Below are 8275 nucleotides of genomic sequence, written 5' to 3' on the forward strand. Positions count from 1 at the left end.
TTTTTTTTTTTTTTTTTCTTTTTTTAAGATCAACAAAGGATTATATTATAAAAATATTGATGTACAAAATTTAACATCCAGGCATACCTAGATGGGGAAAATACATATTGATCTTAAGAATATACATACTGGGTTGCGTTTAACAGAATCCTTGAAATAATAAAAAAACTATGCAGCTTCCCAATTTGTCCAAAATACAAAAAAGGGGAACCAAACTTCGAACAATACTGCAGCGTCCCCCCTGACAGCCCCAATTTGAATAATCATGAACATAATTAGGACTACGTCTCCAATATAATATCGAATGTTGTTAGGCACCCCTTTTTGCAAGAGCATCAATGTCCGAATTAAACTTCTTATAGCAGTGGGAGATCTTCAATGAAATCAAATCAAGGAATGGCTTGAAGTATCCCCATTTCTGATGAAACTTCCACGGGATGGTGTTATATATTGATCACACTTACTACTACTGCACTTGAGTCACTTTCAATCAAAATATAGGAAATACCTTTACTCTTTGCAAATTCCAACCCTAAGATGAAAGTTGAGAATTGAGCAAAGAAATTTGATTTAATTTCCAAATAAGAAGTGAAGTACCCAAAGATTGACCGCTTGAATTCCTGACAATACCAACTACATTTGATAAGCCTGAGTTTCCAAGAGAGTATCCATCAATGTTAAGTTTGATCAATTTTACTTCCAAAATATTATTAGGAGTTGGATTATTAGAGATCGTACCCAGTTTCTTAAATACAAGTAGATCTATTACTGATGTGATTTTGCAAGGCTTGGCTTTGGAAAACTCCCTGATGTATTGGCAAATTAAATCTTTGACATGGTGAGAGAGCCTACCTTTACCATCAAACCTTCTAAAGTTACTTTCCCGCCATAGGTGCATGGGGATGAGAATGAAAGGCACTACCCATATTGACTAAAGAGGGTTTTTTTTTTTTTTTCCAAGAAGATCCAGAACTTTATTAAAGAAATAAGAAAAATAAAAAAAATACAAAAGCGATTAAAGGTGCCCCACTTTTGGCATTTCCATCAGTAGCGCCCTAAAACAGCATCAGCAAAATGAAACTAAGATCTAGTGATCCTATTGGTCACTAGTTCCTCCCAATTATGTCTTGGAAAATTAGTTGAGTCATCAGACTAAGCCGACTTAGCAGCTTCTTTTGCAAGGTGGTCTACTATTGGGTTTGCCTCTCTATAACAGTGAGAAATCTTCTAAGTAATTGAATTTAAGAATGGCTCCACAGCGCTCCAGTCTTGCAAGGAATTGATTTAGCCTGCACTGTCGTACAATCGTAGCTGAATCAAACTCAATCCATAAAGCTCCTACCCTGTGATTCATGGCATGATAGATACCCTCTAGAACTCTGCTACATAATTTTTCTAGATTTCAAAATAGACTTTATAAGAGGCAACAATGTCACCACTCTGATCTCTAAGAAGTTTGCCCGCTCCTGCTCTCCTCGGATTACCTAACGAATAGCCATCCATGTTAAGCTTCATCCGCCCCACCGAAGGCATGCACCAAAAAATCTCCAAGACTGTCTTTGATGGGAGGCAAGGCTTGAAGACCAAGTCTTCGACAACACATTAGATCCCCTAAAGATTTTACAACTTTCAAATTCATTTGAACTTCCTTCAGGTCTCTTTTAACCATATTGTAGACATGGTTACTGCTTCTAGATTTTCCCTCATATCTTATTCCATTTCACTCCCTCCAAATGTTATCTGCCAAAAGGGTAAACCCAACTGACCATAGATCCTTAGGCTCTAATAGTCTACGTTGTCTCATCCAGCATTGCACCAGGTCCGTCATGGACAAAGGTGTTGGCCATATCACCCCAAAGCAGTCAATAAGTTGCCTCCACATCCACAAAGAATCTACATTCCAAGAAAATGTGAGAATAGACACCCTTTCTTTACCAATGCACTTTGAGGTTGAGGGAACACCTTTACTATCAATGACACCATCAATGAGGAGTTTCCCATGCATTAAGTGTCACCCAAATGTGGCTTGTCTCGGCTGTACATGGGAGTCGCACACAATAGAGAACCAAGGAACCTTTGGGTTGTGATGTCACACCCAAACTCCATTTACTTGAAAGCTGGTGACATAGACAAGCACACATGTCCACAATCCATCTAAGATCCACGATGCACTACTTTAAGTTCATAAAGTTACGAAATGATTCTACGCCCACATAGATAACCATATATATACAATTGGTGATTTCTATTGATATTTATTAAAATAATGTTTTTACAATGGAATCATAATTATAGTTATGCCCCTAGGGCTACACCTGATAAGCACAGAAAGAAAAAGGAATAAAAGATGATACTCTCATCCTCAATGTGCTCCAAATGCACAGCCATTACATATGCAACCGTCTTCATGCGTAATTAGCTCCTCGTCCCAGAGGTCAGCTCCGTAGAGAGCCAACTTGTCAAGCACAGACTCTGGATGGTTGCCTAAATTAACATCTAAAAAGGGGGCAACAACAAGGGTAGGCTTCCATGAAGCCCAGTGAGGGGTGTACATACATGCATTCATAACAATCAATAACATGAAAACAATATAAATGGCCAACCAAACCATATGAATGCAATTAGATGGATACAATGACATGATCTGGATTATTGGCAAACAAACCTAATCAACAGATTCTGAGTCCATAGTGCGTATCAGTGCTACTGCAACATAAGTGGTATCCCGACTCACGAATGTGCATTATTGATCCCAAGGATATGAGCCACTTACGAGTCAGAAGCATACCGGTCCCTACATGGTTTCTTTGATACCTGGGAAGCTTCTATTAATAATCCCCCAAAATACCATTACATCAAATCCAATATCGTATGTAGGGCATACCCACCACCGAATCCATCATCAAGTAAGAGTTTGTCACGACGCTGGCATCGCCACCACCTCAGTCACTGGAAATCATTCCCAACGTCGGATCATCGGATGGTAGAATTAACCAATACGTAAACCCCTATTGACAAAGGTTGTAGCACCAGGGTGGTTGGGCTGTAGAAAAGCAGCATCAAAACCCATCCTATTGAAGAAAAGGGAAGGGAATGCACTGACCTCCACCATGGGTTCTGCAATACAGAGAATATCTAGATTTTTCTCCCTAATCAAAGAGGGTAAGGCTCGTCGAGCTGCAGCCTTCTTCATTCCTCTAATTTTCCAGAGATAATGCGATCAGACCTTCATTATTTCATTTTCTTGAAGAGATAATGTGATCAGACTTTCTAGCCTATTCCGCATTGTCTGGTTGTTTCTTTTTCCGATGATTGGTGGCATTTGTACCCACGTTTCTTTGTCTCCGATGGAGAGCTTCATCAATGCCTTAAAATTCTGTGTGATGAATCACCACAGTTCCGTTGGTCATATGTGTAGGAGAAATCTCACCCACATTGCTGTCCTTCCTGCCTTGCAGATTTTTATGACCACCGTGTGCACTGTGCACCACTATGGCCACCACCCCTACCCCTAAGCATAGCCCACACCACATTTAATCAACCCCTCCTAATATATTCGGGCCCATCATGAAATTGCTCCATCACCATTGCTGAACCAAATATGGGCCTGCTTAAATTGCCACAATCCTGGCTGTCCAGCCCACCAGTCACATCACCATAAAGGTCCACTGCTGCGTGCACGTCTTCCTCCTCTTCTAATTCTTTCCAAACTTCTCTAGACGCCACAACTCCAATGGATTCGGTATCGGATCCAGAGCTGCCCACCAGTCCATGGCAATATTGAGAGTCCACCGTTTCCTTGAGAGGAATATTCCCTTCCTCAATTGGATTATCCACTATAGGTAGGATAATCTCCAATTGCCCACTTGAGGAGCCCTGATCGTGAGATACCACCTCATCAACTCGATTTGCGCTATCCTTATGATCTCCCAACAAGGAAGGGATCTTACTGTCTTTCAATCTCTCCCTATAACTCCTTGATCTTTTCAAAAGTTTTAGACTTTTTATGCTTTAAGTAGATATAATTATTTCTAGAATAATCATTCGTATATATAAAAAAATATTCAAAATTATATCTCAATTAAATGTTTATGAGTCTATTACACACGTATGTATAAGTTATAACAAACCACTAGCTCTTTTGCCTTTATTGCTAAATAACTTCTTTGTCATTTTTTTAATGAAGGCACATTTCACAAGTTGGGTAAAGTTTGTGATGCCTTAACTCCATTAACCTAGCACAATATTTTCCTCTTTGGCCCATGAGCCTCAAGGTTTTAAAAGGAGTTGTGCCATGTTAATAAGCTTATAAGGGTTATCAACTAGCCCAGCAACCTCCCCCTAGGCTATGTGGGACTAAAGTTTGCATATCATTACTGATCTCCTAAACCCCATGATACTTGTCTAATTCTTGGTGGGCACACCTCACCGATCTCCTAGGCAGATTCGGTACATTTGTTATATTCTTGGGTGTCACAAAGTTTGACTTTTAGACTTTTTAATGATCCATCCTTTACCAATATGTTAATCCTTTCAAAGTTAGCATGACCTAACCTAAGATGTCATAGGTATATAGAACTCACTCGAGCTCTTCCGTGTTTCAAATCCACATTTGAAGCCTCATTCATTTTTACAAGGGAATCAAGAAAATACAAACTATTTTGCATGTATCCACAAACAAGAAATATATTGCTTAAACGAATTGTGAGTACTATATTAAAGGAAAATATATAACCGTCTTTAACTAATTTAGAGACTGAAATAATATTTCTTTTAAAATAAGGAACCATAACAATCCTTTAATAAAATAGTATTACAATCGAATTCTAAACTAAAATCTCCAATAGTCATCGCCATTGCACTTTAGCTTTAGTGTCCATACTTAGCTGCATTTCATTCTTCTGCTGTATATTGCAGATATGGATGGTGGATCTACTATCCACCAACCATGAGTTAGATTGTTCAAGAGTAAGTTTACCTTCTAGAGGTTTTATTTGATTTCTTTTTCAAAGTAGTCAAGTAAGCACGACAATTCCTCTTCCAATAGTTTTTTTCTTACAAAAGAAGCATGTATCCTTGGGTTCTACGGTCTTCTTCTATGCCTTCCCAATTTTGCTCTTAGGAGTCTTACTGATGTTGAAGTTGCAGATAAACAAGCAACCTGTAGGTTGAGGGAGAGAATTTAGAATCAACAACAACAACACATCTTAGCCTTATCCCAACTAAATGGGGTCGGCTACTGTGAGGGTAGCAGCCAGAAATTGAGAGATCTCTCATCTCCCCTCTTATGGGGGGTGAGAAAAAGGACTTGCGTCGATTCCGTCCTCTCTCTTGACTTTCTCTTTCATGTGAGGGAGGGGTGTGTCGTGTGTGCTTACCTTACTGGCCCCGCACCATCGTATCACCACTAGGAGATACGTGGAGCCCTATTTCGAAAAGAGTGTAAAGTTCATCATTCGAGATGGGGGTTTGATGATGGTCCAATACGAGGATCGGGATCATACAAAAGGGTTTGGAGTCGCTACCTAGGATTATGGGCCTAGGACCTGGGGGTGGGCCAAATTCCTAAGAAAAAGGCCCGAAAGTTGGTATAGTCCAAAGATTTAGGGTAAGTGTCAGGTTGTAGAATTGGGAAGGTGTTAGGCACCCAATCTACCCGGTTTAACCGGTCTTCCTACTAGATGCTTAAGAATGAACATTTTTCACAATTATTCATAATCTACATGCATGGCTAAGTTATCACAAATATATACATTGACTGAATTTAAATGACTATGTACACTAAAACAAGGTCAATATAAAGTCTACATTGTGCTAATTCTATTGAGAAATTATACTTGAGCTTGACCCCTATTTCAGGTCAAGATGGGTGGACCCCTGGTTAATGCTTGTACGAACTTTCTTGTGGATTCTTCCAGCTCAGGAGAAGATGGTCTTGACCTCCAACTTTCTTTCTTGTGAGATGCTAACTGTGATGATATTCGGATAGAGTTCCAATTGGGAATGGTTACTTTTGGATTTGGGTTCGGACAGAGCTTCAGCTAGAGAAGGCTATTTTTTGAATTTTGGCTGAGGTGGCACTTGGACAAAGCTTCCGCTGGGGATAGGCTATTGGAGGGCTAGGCTGAGGTGGTGTTCGAACATAGCCTCCATTGGGGATAGGCTATCGAAGGGCAAGGCTGAGGTGGCACTTGAATAGAGCTTCCGCTATGGATAAGCTAAGGATGGGCTAGGAGTAAACTTTTTTTTAAAAATCTCACTCAAAGAAAGAAAAAGATTGAAGAGTTCTGAAGGCCTGAAGAACACTTCGGTTCTTAGGAAGATCTCTCCGAAGACTTAGAAAACCTCAAGGGGGAAAGGGGAGGAGAGAGGGCAGAACTTCACTACTATGGGGTGCTCTGGGGAAAGGTTGGTGTGTTTTTGTTGTGTTAAATCCAAATGAGAGGGGTATTTATAGAATTTTTGAAACAATAGGGAGGAGAGAGAAAATTTCTTAACCAATGGTAGTAAAAAGTAATTTTTCTAAACTAATGTGGTGAAAGTAAGAAATTTTGGACCAATGGGGTGAAGGGTAATAAAAAATAGCCAATGGGGTGAAAGGTACATTTTTTGAATCAATAAGGTAAAAAGATTCCTTTTTGGACCAATAGGAGGTTACGGTGTAGTGTACGCTAATAGGGCAGTGTAGGGTACATAGGCGGGTGAAGAGGGAATTCCTTCTCTGATTTGATTGCCAAAAGGGGGATTTCAATCATCTGTAGGAGCGACGGAGGCTTCGGCAAGGGTGCGACAGCTTCAGCGGGGGTGCTGGAGGTCCAGCGAGGGTGTTGGAAATCCAACACAGGTGCTGGGGCTCCAGCATAGCCACTGGGGCTCTAGCACAGCCGTTGGAGCTCCAGTAGTGGTGCTGGGGCACCGATAGTGGGGTTGGCACTACTATATGGGTTCGAGCTTCGACATGGGTGCAGGAATGCATGAGACTTGATTAGGAACGAGTGGTACTCAGTCAAGAATGCGTGGGACTCAGTCGAGAATGAGCGGGACTCACTTGGGTACACGTGAGGCTTGGTCGGGTACACATGATGCTCGATTAAGTGCATTCGAGGCTTGGTCGTGTATATACGGGGCTTGGTCGATTGCATGCGGGGCTTGGTTGCTTGTATATGGGGCTTGGTGGTGGCCACTCGAGGCTTGGTTGGGTGCTTGCGGGTCGGGGTTTGGACACTTAAAGTGCGATTTCTGGGAATGATTGCCAGAGATTTGATGGTCTGATCTTAACGTACCATATATCATTGGAATCGTAATTCTGAGTACTATACATCTATGTGGTCACCTTGGATGGATTCCTTCGTATATGAAATGTCATAATTGGACCCTTCTTTCTCTCCCGTGGGTTTTCTGAGAATTTTGGGTGAGTGTGAAATAATCCTGGGAATAGTTACCTCAGTCAGTTATCATCTCTGTCGATTGAAAATGAAAGTCACGTCTAAGATCTATATGTCATCATAGTCGAGGGAGGGTGACAAAATTGGGTGTCTACAGAATGCCCCACTTTGGTCGAGGCCTGTGCCAACAACTGAAAGGCCAAGAAAAGAATTACCACATTTTGTCACCTAAAGTATGTACTGTCATCATCTTGCTCATCAATGACAGAGTTGAAAATGCAACAGGTAATATTGCTTAACTACTTTAAAGTTTAGGACTTTCCAGAGTTGGCAATTACAGAAAAGAAATTTGAGCCCTTTCGATCCTATTAAGAAATATTGAACCATTTTTTTGCAGAGATTTGATCCCTCCCTATAGAAAATATTAGTACGTGAAATGTTCTTCCTAGGATGGACTTCCATCTGCCAATCCTAGGGATTCATCATTTGCAGAGATTTGAGCCTCCCTACAGAAAATATTAGTACATAAAAAATGTTCTTTCTAGGTTGGACTTCCATCCGCCAGTCCTAGGGATTGATCCATCATTTGCAAAGATTTGAGCTCTCCATGCAGAAGATGTTAGTACATAAAAAATGTTCTTCCTAAGCTAGACATCCATTCGCCAGTCCTAGGGATTCATCATTTGTAGAGATTTGAGCCCTCACTGTAGAAGATGTTAGTACATGAAAAAATGTTCTTCCTAGGCTGGACTTCCATCCGCCAATCCTAGGGATTCATCATTTGCAGAGATTTGATCCCTCTGCAGAAGACGTCAGTGCATGAAAGATGTTCTTCCTAAGTTGTACTTCCATCCATCAATCCTAGGGATTCATCATTTGTAGAGATTTGA

Source organism: Macadamia integrifolia, chromosome 3, assembly GCF_013358625.1.
Source record: "Macadamia integrifolia cultivar HAES 741 chromosome 3, SCU_Mint_v3, whole genome shotgun sequence".
Lineage (NCBI taxonomy): Eukaryota > Viridiplantae > Streptophyta > Magnoliopsida > Proteales > Proteaceae > Macadamia > Macadamia integrifolia.